The sequence below is a fragment of the Mesoplodon mirus genome, assembly GCF_964341445.2.
Source record: "Mesoplodon mirus genome assembly, chromosome: 13".
Lineage (NCBI taxonomy): Eukaryota > Metazoa > Chordata > Mammalia > Artiodactyla > Ziphiidae > Mesoplodon > Mesoplodon mirus.
Genome location: NC_138989.1, coordinates 4,339,162 through 4,356,359, shown reverse-complemented (window position 1 = coordinate 4,356,359; position 17,198 = coordinate 4,339,162). Strand labels below are relative to the sequence as shown.

Sequence of the window (17,198 nt, the reverse complement as noted above, 5' to 3'; positions counted from 1 at the left end):
AAATTTGGGGGTGACTATTCATGGGTCTGGGGGTTTGTCTTAGAGCAGAGCTGGGGATTTGTATTTTTAATTGTATACTGTAGTATCACTTTTTGAATAAAAATAATACACTCTCAGGATTCAAAATCCAAAAGCCTAAAAGAAGATAACTGAAAACGCTCCCTTTCATTGCTACACTCCAAACCATCAGCCAAACAGAATTTTTATTCATTTTCTCATTGGTCCTCCACAGATAGTCTGGGCACCTACAAGCCTGAACATGAGTGATTCTTTTTGCCTTGTTTTTACAGAAGCGGTGTACACTGCACACTCTGTTCTGCCTCTAGAACATCTGATCTCTCACCCAAAGGGAAAGGAGAGCTCTGGTCATTCTCTCCCTGGCAATGAAGTGCTATGGTCTGGAAGTGAGGTCAGAACAAGTCACATGGCCCCATCTGACCACGGGCTCCAGCAAGGACCATCCTTCTGTGAGTCCAGAGGGGAGGGGGTGAGCCACGCTCAGGACTTGGGAACAAGGCAGCCCTGGCTGAGGCAGGAACTGTCCGGGAGGATAACATTTCCTCTACACTACAGGTTCTCTGGCTGGTCTAAGAATTAAATTGACATGAGACAGATGAACAGGAGAAAATCAAACTTTAATAACCTATATATATGAGGGAGATCCAGAAAAACTGAGCAACTTGCCAAAATGGCTAAAACCCTCACCTTAAATACCATCTTCAGCTAAAGACAAAAGAAGTTGCAGGTAGAGGTTTAGGACTTTAAAGGGGAGGAAGGCAATTCACATGGAGATTCAAAAGCAAATGTTTAGTAACTAAATGTTTGCTGGGCCAGACAGAGACAATGGGACACAGAGTGGACTCTGATCTCGAGGTCCTGTTTCCCCACCACCACACCTAGTCCATATTCTTTGCAGACATCTCCAGTGATAGCTCTATTCTGGGACTAGAACCTCTGTCTAAATTTTTTAGGCAGTTAGAGGGAAGATCAAAGTTTCTTTGTGTGAGTCTTATGGGCCTTGATTGTTTTCAGCTCAAAATAATTTGCATGCCAAAGAAATATTTTGGAGTGGTAAATTCTGTTCCCTTCTAGAACTGTTGTTCACTATTGGTGAGAACGTAAAATGGTACAGCCGCTATAGAAAACATTATAGTGATTCCACAAAAAATTAGAATGACCATCGGACCCAGCAAAATTCCACTTCTGGTTCGATACCCAAAGGAATTGAAAGCAAGGTCTCAAAGAAATACATGTGGACTCATATCCATAGTGAAACAGGAGGGAACGGGGCAGGGCACAACCTTTAAAAGAATGATATAGCCATAGGACAAGCCAAAAACTGGTGAGAACCAACTAGGTCCAAGATGGCAGATGATCCTACTTCCGGTGGACCTTGAGCCTCATTATATGCTCACTGTAATGCATCAGCAACTATATGACACACCCACCAGCGCCATGACAGTTCTGAGGCCGACCATGAAAGGCCAAAAAGTGGGCGGTGGCCCAATTCCTGGAAATCTCCACCCCTTCCCCAAAATAATTGGAATAATCCTCCCACTCAGCCAATGAAATTACCAGCCAATAAAAACTAACCACACCATATTTCTGGGCTCTCTCACTTTCTGAGATGGCCCACACTCTGCCTGTGGAGTGTGTTTCTCTCTAAGTAAATCCACTTCTTACCTATCACTTAGTCTCCCAATTCTTTCTCGACAAAGCAAGAAACTTAAATTCACCAGGAACAATAGCAGCATTATTCACAAGAGATAAAACATGGATGCAACCCAAGCGTCCTCGGAGACCAAGGAATGGATTAGCAAAATGTGGTCTGTCCATACAATGGAATATTATTAGCCTTAAAAAGGAGGGTGGGGCTTCCCTGGTGGCGCAGTGGTTGAGAGTCCGCCTGCCGATGCAGGGGACACGGGTTCGTGCCCCGATCCCGGAAGATCCCACATGCCGCGGAGCGGCTGGGCCCGCGAGCCATGGCCGCGGAGCCTGTGTGTCCGGAGCCTGTGCTCCGCAACGGGAGAGGCCACAGCAGTGAGAGGCCCGCGTACAGCAAAAAAAAAAAAAAAAAAAAAAAAGGAGGGTGGTCTCTTTGGTGGGGCCAATGGTGGGCTCTGGGAGAGTTCACGCCAAGGGGTACTTCCCAGAACTTCTGCTGCCAGTGTCCTTGTCACCACGGTGAGCCACCGCCCCCCCGTCTCTGCAGGAGACCCTGCAACACTAGCAGGGAGAGGAATGCTGTGTACTGAAGTACCAGACCGCTGTTGCCCAACCGTGTGGCTGACAGGGTCTTGATGCTCCGCCTGAGCCTCTGAGGTGGGAGACCCCGTTCAGGACATTGGTCCACCAGAGACCTCGAAGGCACACGTAATATCAAATGGTGAAAGCTCTCCCAGAGATCTCCATCTCAACTCTAAGACCCAGCTCCACTCAGCGACCGGCAAGCTACAGGGCTGGACACCTTACGCCAAACAACTAGCAAGACAGGAACACAACCCCACCCATTAGCAGAAAGGCTGCCTAAAATCATAAGGTCACAGACACCCCAAAACACACCACCAGATACAGTCCTGCCCACCAGAAAGACAAGATCCAGCCTCATCCACCAGAACACAGGCATCGGTCCCCTCCACCAGGAAGCCTACACAATGCACTGAACCAACTTTACCCACTGGGGGCAGAAACCAAAAACAACGGGAACTACGAATCTACAGCCTGCAAAAAGGAGACCCCAAACACAGTAAGTTAAGCAAAATGACAAGACAGAGAACAACACAGCAGATGAAGGAGCTAGGTAAAAACCCACCAGACTAAACAAATGAAGAGGAAATAGGCAGTCATCCTGAAAAAGAATTCAGAGTAATGATAGTAAAGATGATCCAAAATCTTGGAAATAGAATGGAGAAAATACAAGAAACATTTAACAAGGACCTAGAAGAACTAAAAAGCAAACAAACAATGATGAACAACACAATAACTGAAATTAAAAATTCTCTACAAGGAATCAATAGCAGAATAACTGAGGCAGAAGAACGGATAAGAGACCTGGAAGATAAAATAGTGGAAATAACTACTGCAGAGCAGAATAAAGAAAAAAGAATGAAAAGAATTGAGGACAATCTCAGAGACATCTGGGACACCATTAAATGCACCAGTATTTGAATTATAGGGGTCCCAGCAGAAGAAGTGAAAAAGAAAGGGACTGAGAAAATATTTGAAGAGACTATAGTTGAAAACTTTCCTAATATGGGAAAAGAAATAATCAAGTCCAGGAAGTGCAGAGAGTCCCATACAGGATAAATCCAAGGAGAAACACGCCGAGACACATATTAATCAAACTATCAAAAATTAAATACAAAGAAAAAATATTAAAAGCAGCAAGGGAAAAGCAACAAATAACATACAAGGGAATCCCCATAAGGTTAACAGCTGATCTTTCAGCAGAAATTCTGTAAGCCAGAAGGGAGTGGCAGGACATATTTAAAGTGATGAAAGGGAAAAGCCTACAACCAAGATTACTCTACCCAGCAAGGATCTCATCTGATTCGACAGAGAAATTAAAAGCTTTACAGACAAGCAAAAGCTAAGAGAATTCAGCACCACCAAACCAGCTTTACCACAAATGCTAAAGGAATTCTCTAGGCAGGAAACACAAGAGAAGGAAGAGACCTACAAAAACAAACCCAAAACAATTAAGAAAATGGTAATAGGAACATACATATAGATAATTACTTTAAATGTAAATGGATTAAATGCTCCAACCAAAAGACATAGACTGGCTGAATGGAAATAAAAACAAGACCCATATATATGCTATCTACAAGAGACCCACTTCAGACCTAGGGACACATACAGATTGAAAGTGAGGGGATGGAAAAAGATATTCCATGCAAATGGAAATCAAAAGAAAGCTGGAGTCGCAATTCTCATATCAGACAAAATAGACTTCAAAATAAGGACTATTAAAAGAGAGAAAGAAGGACAATGCACAATGATCAAAGGATCAATCCAAGAAGATATAACAATTGGAAATATTTATGCACCCAACATAGGAGCACCTCAATACATAAGGGAAATGCTAACAGCTGTAAAAGGGGAAATTGACAGTAACACAATCATAGTAGGGGACTTTAACACCCCACTTTCACCAATGGACAGATCATCCAAAATGGAAATAAATAAGGAAACACAGGTTTAAATGATACATTAAACAAGATGGACTTAATTGATATTTACAGGACATTCCATCCAAAAACAACAGAATACACTTTCTTCTCAAGGGCTCATGGAACATTCTCCAGGATAAAGGATATCTTGGGTCACAAATCAAGCCTTGGTAAATTTAAGAATATTGAAATCATATCAAGACTCTTTATCAACCACAACACTATGAGACTAGATATCAATTACAGGAAAAAATCTGTAAAAAATACAAACATATGAAGGCTAAACAATATATTACTACATAACAAAGAGCTCACTGAAGAAATCAAAGAGAAAATTAAAAAATACCTAGAAACAAATGGCAATGAAAACACAACAACCCAAAATCTATGGGATGCAGCAAAAGCAGTTCTAAGACGGAAGTTTAGAGCAATACAATCCTACCTCAAGAAACAAGAAACACCTCAAATAAACAACCTAACCTTACACCTAAAGCAATTAGAGAAAGAAGAACAAAAAAAGCCCAAAGTTAGCAGAAGGAAAGAAACCATAAAGATCAGATCAGAAATAAATAAAAAAGAAGGAAACAATAGCAAAGATCAATAAAATTAAAAGCTGGTTCTTTGAGAAGATAAACAAAATTGATAAACCATTAGCCAGACTCATCAAGAAAAAAAGGGGGAAGAATCAAATCAACAGAATTAGAAATGAAAAAGGAGAAGTAACAACTGACACTGCAGAAATACAAAGGATCATGAGAGATTACTACAAGCAACTATATGCCAATAAAATGGACAACTTGGAAGAAATGGACAAATTCTTAGGAAAGCACAACCTTCCAAGACTGAACCAGGAAGAAATAGAAAATATAAACAGACCAATCACAAACACTGAAATTGAAACTGTGATTAAAAATCTTCCAACAAACAAAAGCCCAGGACCAGATGGCTTCACAGGCGAATTCTACCAAATATTTATAGAAGACTTAACACCTATCCTTCTCAAAATCTTCCAAAATATAGCAGAGGGAGGAACAAGCCAAACTCATTCTACAAGGCCACCATCACCCTGATACCAAAACCAGACAAAGATGTCACAAAAATGGAAAACTACAGGCCAATATCATTGATGAACATAGGTGCAAAAATCCTCAACAAAATGCTAGCAAACAGAATCCAGCAGCACATTAAAAGGATCATACACCATGATCAAGTGGGGTTTATTCCAGGAATGCAAGGATTCTTCAATATACGCAAATCAATCAATGTGATAAACCATATTAACAACTTGAAGAAGAAAAACCATATGCTCATCTCAATGGACACAGAAAAAGCTTTCAACAAAATTCAACACCCATTTATGATAAAACCTCTCCAGGAAGTAGGCATAGAGGGAACCTACCTCAACATAATAAAGGCCATATATGACAAACCCACAGCCAACGTCATCCTCAATGGTGAAAAACTGAAAACATTTCACTAAGATCAGGAACAAGACAAGGTTACCCACTCTCACTACTATTATTTGACATAGTTTTGGAAGTTTTAGCCACAGCAATCAGAGAAGAAAAAGAAATACAAGGAATATTAATTGGAAAAGAAGAAGTAAAGCTGTCACTGTTTGCATATGACATGATACTATACATAGAGAATTCTAAAGATGCTACCAGAAAACTACTAGGGCTAATCAATGAATTTGGTAAAGTAGCAGGATACAAAAATAATGCGCAGAAATCTCTTGCATTCCTATACACTAATGATGAAAAATCTGAAAGAGAAATTAAGGAATCACTCCCATTTACCATTGCAACAAAAAGAATAAAATACCTAGGAATAAACCTACCTAAGGAGAAAAAAAGACCTGTATGCAGAAACCTGTAAGACACTGATGAAATAAATTAAAGATGATACAAAGAGATGCAGAGATAAACCACGTTCTTGGATTGGAAGAATCAACATTGTGAAAATGACTCTACTACCCAAAGCAATCTACAGATTCAATGCAATCCCTATCAAACTACCAATGGCATTTTTCACAGAACTAGAACAAAAAACTTCACAATTTGTATGGAAACACAAAAGACCCCAAATAGCCAAAGCAATCTTGAGAAAGAAAAACGGAGCTGGAGGAATCAGTCTCCCTGACTTCAGACTATACTACAAAGCTACAGTAATCAAGACAGTGTGGTACTGGCACAAAAACAGAAATATAAATCAATGGAACAGGATAGAAAACCCAGAGATAAACCCATACACATATGGTCAACTTATTTTTGATAAAGGAGGCAAGAATATACAATGGAGAAAAGACAGCCCCTTCAATAAGTGGTGCTGGGAAAACTGGACAGCTAAATGTAAAAGAATGAAATTAGAACACTCCCTAACACCATACACAAAAATAAACTCAAAATGGATTAAAGACCTAAATGTAAGGCCAGACACTATACAACTCTTAGAGGAAAACATAGGCAGAACACTCCATGACATAAATCACAGCAAGATCCTTTTTGACCCACCTCCCAGAGAAATGGAAATAAAAACAAAAATAAACAAATGGAACCTAATGAAACTTAACAGCTTTTGCACAGCAAAGGAAACCATAAACATGATGAAAAGACAACCCTCAGAATGGGAGAAAATATTTGTAAACGAAGCAACTCACAAAGGATTAGTCTCCAAAATATACAAGCTGCTCATGCAGCTCAATATTCAAAAAACAAACAACCCAATCCGAAAATGGGCAGAAGACCTAAATAGACATTTCTCCCAAGAAGACATACAGATTGCCAACAAACACAGGAAAGGATGCTCAACATCACTAATCATTAAAGAAATGCAAATCAAAACTACAATGAGTTATCACCTCACACCAGTCAGAATGGCCATCATCAAAGAATCTATAAACAATAAATGCTGGAGAGGGTGTGGAGAAAAGGGAACCCTCTTGCACTGTTGGTGGGAATGTAAATTGATACAGCCACTATGGACAACAGTATGGAAGTTCCTTAAAAAACTAAAAATAGAACTATCATACAACCCAGTAATCCCACCACTGGTCATATACCCTGAGAAAACCATAATTCAAAAAGAGTCATGGACCACAATGTTCATTGCAGCTCTATTTAGAATAGTCAGGACATGGAAGCAACCTAAGTGTCTATCGACAGGTGGATGGATAAAGAAGATGTGGCACATATATACAATGGAATATTACTCAGCCATAAAAAGGAATGAAACTGAGTTATTTGTAGTGAGGTGGATAGACCTAGAGTCTGTCATACAGAGTGAAGTAAGTCCAAAAGAGAAAAACAAATACTGTATGCTAACACATATATATGGAATCCAAAAAAAAAAAAAAAAAAAGCTTCTGAAGAACCTAGGGGCAGGACAGGAATAAAGACTCAGACATATAGAATGGACTTGAGGACACGGGGAGGGGGAAGGGTAAGCTGGGATGAAGTGAGAGAGTGGCATGGACATATATACACACCAAATGTAAAATAGATAGCTAGTGGGAAGCAGATGCATAGCACAGGGAGATCAGCTCCGTGCTTTGTGACCACCTAGAGGGGTGGGATAGGGAGGGTGGGAGGGAGGGAGACCCAAGAAGGAAGAGATATGGGAACATATGTATAACTGATTCACTTTGTTATAAAGCAGCAACTAACACAACATTGTAGAGCAATTATATTCCATTAAAGATGTTAAATTTAAAAAAAAAGGAAGGGAATTCTGGCATCTGCTACAACATGTATGAACCTCGAGGCCATAATGCAGAATGAAATAAGCCAGTCACAAAAAGACAAATACTATATGATTCCACTTATATGAGATACTTAGAATGGTGATTGCCAAAGGTTGGAGTGATGGGGTGGAGAAGGTGACATTATTTAATATGTATAGAGTTTCAGTTTTACAAAATGAAAAGAGTTATCAAGATGGAGCATGATAATGGTTGCACAAAATTATAAATGTATTTAATATCACTGAAATGTACACTTAAAATGGTTAAAAGTTTATCACATTTTTACTTTACCACAATAAAAAAAAAATTGAGAGACACAAAGGGAGAGAGAGCGAGAACTTTGGGAGCACACTTACATGCTGAGTGTCACCAGTAAGAAACCAGAAGTTATTTTTGTAACTTTCAACCCATCTGCTGGTTTTCAATACCTCTCAGTTGGGCAGGAATTCAATGGAAGAAACTTTTATAGGCTCCTGAAATCCCAAACTGTATAAATCTGCATAAGTGAAGAGCTCTCTGTCAGGAAGTGTGCATTCCCTGGTATCCAATTAATTAAAACTCAATGATTCCATCCCGTCCCCTACTTGGCCCATTGTATTCACTGCAACAGCCTCCAAAGCTTTCTTTTTTTTTTTCTATTATTACCTTATTTTTTTGTTTTTTTACATCTTTATTGGAGTATAATTGCTTTACAATGGTGTGTTAGTTTCTGCTGTGTAACAAAGTGAATCAGCTATGCATATACATACATCCCCATATCCCCTCCCTCTTGCGTCTCCCTCCCTCCCACCATCCCTATCCCACCCCTCTAGGTGGTCACAAAGCACCGAGCTGATCTCCCTGTGCTATGCGGCTGCTTCCCACTAGCTATCTATTTTATGTTTGGTAGTATAGGCCAATTACTCCAAAGTAATTAGGTCTTAAGTCAACCATACTTAAAAGGATTGCGTGCATTTGATTTCTCTAACTTCTTCTTTGCTAATTATAGCTATGCGAATGCTCCCAACATTCTTTTGATGGAAACGTGGTCTTATCTAGAATGTGTTGATTATGATATTGTTTTGTCTGGCTCATCAAGTATCAGCTAGAATCATGCAGGAGGACATGGTAAACCATATTAAAGAAAAGTGTGTTTCTCTTTTGTCTTGCCAAACCTGTTCAAGCCAGTGAAAGAAAGCCAAAATGAGGTGGCTCAGGATCGGAAATGACCCCGGTGTTCATCATTAGAGCAGTTACTTCTCTAGGCTCCAGGAAAGGGAAGCAGGGTCCAGAGAAGGGTTCAGGGACCAGTGCTTGTGAACCAGCCCTGATGCTCAGCTCACATTAGCAGAACTGGAAAACCTCATTTTGAGGAAACAGATTCATTAGTGCATCACAAAGGAATGAGAATGATGTCTGGATAATGATGAAATCTGGGTGTAAGTACTAGCTCAGCCCTATAGAGGCAGCAAAATTTGCCACCAAATTTTGTCTCTTTGTGAGACAGGAAGTGGGCAGGGCACAACCTTTAAAAGAATAACATAGCCATTGAGGACACGACATAAACTGGTTAGAACAAACTAGGTTCAAGATGGCAGATGATTGGCTTCCACTAGACCTTGAACCTCATTATACACTCACAGGCGCCATGACAGTTCTGAGGCCAACATAAAAGGGCAAAAAGTGGGTGGTGGCCCAATTCCTGGAAAGCCCCGCCCCTTCCCCCAAAATAGCTGGAATAATCCTCCCACTGACTACCCAGCCTATAAAAATTAACCACCCCATATTTTGGGGCCTCTTGCTTTCCGAGATGGCTCACACTCTGTCTATGGAGTATGTGTCTCCCTGAATATACCTGCCTTCACTTTAGTATAGTTGGCTCTTGAATTCTTTCCTGCACAAAGCCAAGAACCCACACTTGGTGGCCTTCCCAGGGACTCGCCTGAGACATGGGGTGTGACCATCCTTTTGCACTGTTTTTTTTTTTTCCTGCAACACTTGGAATAAGGATTATTTTAGGCTGATTATTTTTAAGAAAGAGAAGACTCAGGAAGCCTTTCTTTTTACCTCCCCCTTAGCTGGCTAAAGAATTTAGATAAAGAACCTATTCCTGGAAGAGAGCTATCCCCAGAGATACCTGCAAAGAATATGGGCTTGGTGTGGTGAGGGAAACTGGTTACCTCTTGGGGCCCCAGCTGAACTGAATCCCCCCTGGTCAGTCAGGGATTCTTTCCTGCTCAGATTTATGCTGCCAAGAAGGAAACTGAGTTTGCCACAGGCAAGGTGGGTTTTTACTCAATGGCCAGAGGATGAAGAAGGGGAATTGATGCTCTAAAGGCACCAGCTCCCGGGAGGGAAGGAGGCAGGCTGGGGCCTGGGACGTGGGACCCTTTGCTGCAGGGCTTGCACCTGGACAAATCTCTCCTTGAGCCACAACATACAAAGAAAGTATATGGGACTAAAAATAACTGTGTGCATCTGCAGTTGGGGCAAATTATGGACGAAAAGATACGAAAGACCAAAAAACTCAGCTGCCACTTCTGAAGAGCCAGGGAGCAAAAGCTGGGGGGCAGGAGCCAAAGCAGGGCCCTGCACATGCCCCCTGCACTCAACTCAACCAAAGGGGTGGGCAGACCACCTAAGCCACGCCTCCAGCCCAACCCCTGGACACACCCTTACCCTCAATCCATATAAGGAATAAACTCACCCCCCTGAGGTGAGCACGGGAAGCTGTTGTTTGTTCTCACTCCCCACTGCTGCAGCAGGGGCCCCAACAAAGCCTTGCCTGAATTTCTTACCTGGCCTCTAGTCCATTTCTATTGATTAAGGAGGCCAAGAGCCCTGGTCCCTATCAGAAGGGGAGTAAGGGAATTTAAGGAGTGCAAGGCAGTCAGGTCATCAGGGCTCTAGGAAAGGGGTGGAGATTTCCAGCAGGCAGTTGGGGCATGCACAGCCTTGCACGCTCCTTTCCACATGGCACAAATTGTGCAGAGTGTAAACCCCGCTTTGGGCAGAGACCTCAGCATGGTGACGAAGCAAAGGTGACTTTAGGACACCTCCAGGTTGCATCTGCGCAGGTGCGTTCCTGAGGTCAAGCCCGAGCCACTGCGTCTCTCTAAGGACAGCTGCAAAGCGTCTTTGCCAAACACCATGTACTTTTGAAACAAACGCAGAGGTAAATCAAGGCAAGGAAAGCGGTGATCTCTAGCTTACTTTGCTCTCTCTCGTGCGCTCTCTCTCCCTCTCTCTCTCTCTCTCCCCCTCCCTCCCTCTCCCTCTCTCTCTCCCCCTCTCTGTCTCTCTCTCTCTGTCTGTCTATCTCTCTCCCTCCCTCCCTCCCTTCCTCTCTCTCTCTCTCTCTCTCTCTCTCTCTCTCTCTCTCTCTCTATCTCAGATCTAGCTGCTTCAGTCTGGTTTTGCCGCAGGCCTTCTGGGCATCCTGTTGATAAAACACCACTAGCTGGTATAAGTAAAAACAGTTTCTTTGCCTGGGGCACGGGCTGCTTAGCATGGGTGACAAACTCAGCAGGGGCTAGAGTTCAGAGTCCACTCTGTGCCCCCTTGTCACTGCTGCCTGGCCCAGCAAACATTTGTTTACCAAACATTTGCTTTCCCATCTCCACGTGAATTGCCTTCCTCCCCTGTGAGGTCCCAAACCCCTACCTTAATATCCTCTTTTGCCTTTAGCTGCAGATGGTATTTAAGGTGAGGGTTTCAGCCATTTTGGCGAGTCGCTCAGTTTTCCTGGGTCTCTCCCATGTATACATACATGTTTTTAAACTTTGATGTTCTCCTGTTAATCTGTCTTATGTCGGTTTAATTCTTAGACCAGCCAGAAGAACCCAGAAGGGCAGAGGAAAATCTGTTCCTCCCTGTCAAGGACACATAGGAATTGGCCAGTGTCTAAGAAATGACAAATGAAGACCAGAGGCCAACTCTGGCCCCCAGATCTTCTTCATTCAGCCTACTTAGCATTTGTCAAAGTCAAAATTATAGATGTCATATGAAGCTATGCATTTCTATTGGTCAGAAACTTCACTGTTACAGGACACACTATGATCTTACACATGATGATCAAAAGCTGCCACAGAGAAACACCCTCCAAGGGTCTCAGCTCACGGGGGTGAAGCCCCTCATCAGACACTGTCTCTGCTCTTAACCCAAACTGCTTTTACCTTTTCAATGAAATTTTTAAAAAGGGCTGACTCTACTGTGGTCTGGGCTCTGACAAAGCAATTATTTTATTTGTTGCCTTGAAGCAGGTAAAATGAGAACCCAAAGGGGTTTCTGGGAAGAAAAACAAAATACAGCATGCAGTTATCTTTGAGGCTCTATTTTCATTTACCTAATTGTGTGCTTTCATTACAAAATCAGCTTTTTGGTAATTTCTTTCTTCATGGTTGAAAAAGAAATTAAACAGACAAACAAACAAACAAAAAACACTGCATTTGGAGTCAATTCTTTAGGGTCCATTTCCGCTGAAAGAAGAAAGCTTTAAGAACAATGTTTTGAAGGCTGGGCCGCTCTTTTTATTTTAATTCATTTAATCCCCACAGTGAGCCTGCAAGGAAATTGCCACTTCATAGAAGATATTCAGAGAGTTTGTCATTTAATATCACACAGCTGTTCAGAGACAGGGGTGTCACCAAGGAACCCAGCTCTCTACCTTCAAACCCCAGGCTACACCTGCCTCTAAAAAGCCCCCATTTCCGTGGATCTGAGAGATTCTTTCCAGATCCCACTGGGGTTTGCTTCTGTCACAGCAGGATGCTGGGTGGTGTGCAGGGGGTCTCAAGGCCAGAAGGGCCAGCAGACACCCTCAGAGGGTGAGACCCCTGCATATACAACACACAAGTGTGGGTCTCGAAAACAGCACTCAACTTATTTGCATTTAGAAAACAGCCCTGTTGAAATCCCAGCCTTTTTATTGGTTCATTACATTTTTCATCAACTATCTTTTCTGAGTATTTATCACAGTGGTGCGAAGGTTTATTTCTAATGGGTTTATAAATCGATTCTTTCAACATTTTATTCGGCATTTGCATATTAATCATATAGGGATATGCTTCTTTGTGACTAAGAAATGTGCTTTCTCATTTATCTTGAAATGCATTGCTCTCCTGTCTAGCCTTCCCCCACTTTTGATACAGTGTGGATAATAAAAATGTTAATTTAGTCAATACATATAAGTCCCTCACTCTGTGCCAGGCACTGGTGCAAGCACTTTACATGGATAAAATAGTTTAATCCACCCAGCACATCTATTGGGGGATGTGATGGGCATGGCTCCCAATGGCACATGCATTTCCTAATCCCAAGAACCTGTGAATGTGACCTTCTCTGGAAATAGGGTCTTTGCAGATGCAATCAAATCTTTGCCGATGAGAAGACTGCTCTGGATTATCCAGGTGGGTCCTGTAGTGGGTTGGATGGTCTTTTTAAAAGATATGACCACTTGGAACCTATGAATGTGACCGTATTTGGAAATAGAGTCTTTACAGATGTAACTAAGTGACAGATCTTGAGATGCACTCACCCTGGATTAGCCAGGTGGGCCTTCAATCCAACAGCAAGTGTCCTTATAAGAAGACGAGAAAAAAAAAACAGAGAAGAGGGCAGGACCACATAGAGATAGAGGCAGAGACTGAAGTATGCTGACACAGCACACAATGCCAGGAGCCACCAGAAACTGGAAAAGGAAAGATTCCTGTGGGCAGGACTTTCCCCTCTTGGCTTTCCCCTGTGTCCTCACATGGTCTTCGCTCTGTGTGTATCTGTGTCGTATGTCTTCCTCTTTTAAAAGCATCAGTCAGATTGGCTCAGGGCCCACTCACATGGCCTCATTTTACCTTAATTCCCTCTTTGAAGACCCTATCTCCAAAAATAGACATATCCTGAGGGTCCTGGGAGTTAAGACTTCAGCAGGTGAATTTGGCGAGAACACAGGTCCGCCCATAACAGTTAACTTTGCAATAGTTCACGTGATTCAACAGTGCAAGAGACCCGGCGTGCTCTTGAAAGCAATGCCTTTTCTCTGCTTTGTACTTTTTATTCCCTCTATTAACTGGAAAATAACAATTTGCTGTAATGAGTCACTCAGAGTCAAAGAACACCAAATCCATCACCCGTTCTTGTTATTTTGCAAACGAGTAAATATTACTTTCTTTCTGTTTATAGCATCATCTAAGTGAGAGCCGATCCATCAGCTTATCTGCTGATGTTTAACTACAGCATTTTGCATTCATTATTCCCTACTTATATCATTCTTTTAAAAAGAGGAATAAATTCATTCTGCCTCTTGACAGTAGGGAAATTAAACGGTGAGCCATAAACATGAGTGTTACTCTGGAAAATAAAACAACAACTGCAGAACTATAAAACCCAGCCAGATGTGCATCACCCCAAAATAAGACACACATGCCCTTGCTTCCGGAAAACTCTCTCATTTCAGAGAGTAAAGAAACCTTCTAACTTCAAATACAACTTGCCAACTGGTACAAGCATTTGGGGGAGCAATCTGGCAACGCAGAAAGTTAAATGCATGTATACCTAAGGATGCAGGGATTCTACTGCTATGTACGGACACTAAAGTCTTGGCATCACCTTTTCTACTGTAACTCACATTGTTAAAAAGATTTTGCATGACAACTCAGAATGCACACATATGCACCCGTGCACACGCATGCAAATCTTTATATTCATGTGGATGGACAAAAATATGAAATGACAGTGTGGTCTCAGGACTAGATTAACATTCCTTCTTGCTGTCAAAATACAGCCTACGGAGCTCTGGACTCCCTGGACACTGCAATGTCAATGAAAATAATCAATAAACAATCTATAATAAGCATAGAAAAGAGTTTTATTTGAGACAAACTGAGGACTAGCCCAGAAGCCTGCTTCCCAGATTACTCTGAAATCCCCAGTGGCTGGATTCTGTCTGAACTGCCAAGGTTTAAAGTGATAAGGGCACAGTAGCAGCCCTGTCTTCCTCGCCCAGCCTGGGTCTAGAATCCCAGCCCCGCGGAGCTGAGAGAGGCCACTGATGCTGGGGAGAGCTCTTCAAATCCATCCCTCCTCCCAGGCTTGGCCCCTGGTTCTCTAGGAGGACCTGTCTGGGGGAAAAGAAATGGATCTGCAGTTGTTCTGGATCTCTTTATTGTTTCTTCTTGGGTTTTTTGTTTGTTTTTTGTTTTGTTTTTAAAGCAATTGAAATCAGGATGCCTGGGGGTTCTCTAGTAACCAGGAAGGATGACACATGCAAAAATCAGCCTTCCTTTCTACCTTTCTGATATTCCACTGAGCCAACTCAGTGGGAGCGGGGCCACCCGAGCCCTGTGGGTGAGAAGCAGGGACCCTGGGTGGGGGACGGCCAGGTGTTGCTGGTTTGGGGAGGTGGCAGCAACTTGGGTCTAAGCCTCTCTTGGCAGGTTTCTGCCTTCCCATCTGCTCCTTCTACCTCTAACAATGTAATAGGGAAGAACAAATCTGACACCATATTGGATTTGTTTCTTTTACTTTAATCTTTTTTTAAAATAAATATATTTATTTATTTATTTAGTTTTGGCTGCATTGGGTCTTTGTTGCGGTGTGCGGGCTTCTCATTGCGGTGGCTTCTCTTGTTGTGGACCATGGGCTCTAGGCGCACGGGCTTCAGTAGTTGTGGCACGTGGGCTCAGTAGCTGTGGCTCGCGGCCTTAGTTGCTTACTTTAACCTTTGTATTCTATTGCTTTTGCTCCCAGTTAAGAATGTTGCCTGGTGGCGCAGTGGTTGAGAATCCGCCTGCCAATGCAGGGGACACGGGTTTGAGCCCTGGTCCGGGAAGATCCCACATGCCGCGGAGCAACTAAGCCTGTGAGCCACAACTACTGAGCCCACATGTCACAACTACTGAAGCCCACATGCCGAGAACCCGTGCTCCGCAACAAGAGAAGCCACTGCAATGAGAAGCCTGCTCAGTGCGAGGAAGAGTAGCCCCCATTCGCCGCAACTAGAGAAAGCCCACGTGCAGCAACAAAGACCCAACGCAGCCAATTAATTAATTAATTAATTAATTAAACTTATTTAAAAAAATGCAACTGTTAGAGAGTAAATCCTAAAAGTTCTTATCACACACACACACACACACACACACACACATAATTCTCACACACATAATTCTAACTATGTATGGTGACAGATGCCAACCAGACATTGCAGTGATCATTTCACAATGTATACAAATACCAAATCTTTGTGTTGTACACTTGTAACTAAACATAATGTTGTATACAATTATGCCCAATAATGATAATTTGTTAAAAAGCAGAATGTGAAAAAATGCAATTATAACTCTTTTCATTTTAAGCCCCATGGGACCTTTTTTTTTTTTTTTTGGCCACGCTGCCCAGCTTGTGGGATCTTAGTTTCCCGACCAGGGACAGAACCTGTGCCCCCTGCATTGGAAGGGCAGAGCCCTAACCACTGGACCACCAGGTAAGTCCCTGCATGGGGCTTTTAATCCCACACTTTTCCCGCTCCCAGGGTGTCACCCAAAATTTGGGGGTTACGAGGTGCTGATCACTCGCCCTGAAGGGCCGCGGGAAGGTGGAAGGGCCATCTCCAGGTCTGAGTCCCTGGGTATCTGGGTAGAACTCTCTAGGGCTGCGACCCAGAGCGGGAAGGAAGGGAGTGGCCACATGAAGTCCCTCTGTCGGAGGAGCCCGTCCTACTGGAGCACCGCGTCCTCCCCTGTAGGCATCGTTACCTCAGACTCTGGGAGGATGCTCCTTTCTGCTTGCTTCACCTCATGCGCCCTGGCGCTCACCGCCGGACCAGGTGGCTGGCGGGTGGGCGGGACCGGAAGTAACAGACTGGGCAGAGGGAGGTGGGGAGGGACGGTTCCGGAGACGGAGCGGGACGGGAGGTGGGGAGAGGGGTGGGGTCCGGAGGCGGTGAGGACGGAGAGTCATAGGTCCGTTGGAACTGAGACAAGGCTGACCGGAGAGGCGGGGTAGGCGGGGGGCGGAGCCGGTGGGCGTGCCCGGGGCGTGGTATGGGCGTGGTCGGGGCGGTCCGGTCCAAAGCGCGCGAAGCCTAGCCTCCCAGAAGCAGTGGGCCAGGAGGGGCGCGCGCAGATACTCTGAGGGGAGGGGGGTCTTCCGAGGGGAGCGGGGCCGGGCGCGCCCATCCGAGATGCTGCCGGGCCGGTGACTCGGCTGCGGGTGGCGCCCCGGAGTCCGGGGAAGCGGCGGGGGACGCAGGACGCTCTCTGAGGTCGCCCCCGGGCAGAGGTAAGGCGAGGGCGGGCGGCCGTCGCGGT

The 17,198-nt window shown here is 43.6% G+C and overlaps 1 protein-coding gene across 2 annotated transcripts in view; it reads right to left on the bottom strand.

Annotated features, from left to right (window-relative positions):
• The window catches only part of LOC309814977 (transmembrane protein 132D-like), a 159,514-nt gene extending 142,738 nt beyond the window's left edge, over positions 1-16,776 (bottom strand). For both annotated transcript variants that reach the window (XM_082641333.1, XM_082641332.1), the window contains exon 1: positions 16,644-16,776. The gene's annotated coding sequence lies outside the window, so the exon portion shown is untranslated. The remainder of the gene's footprint in view (positions 1-16,643) is intronic.
• Positions 16,777-17,198: the final 422 nt, after the last annotated feature.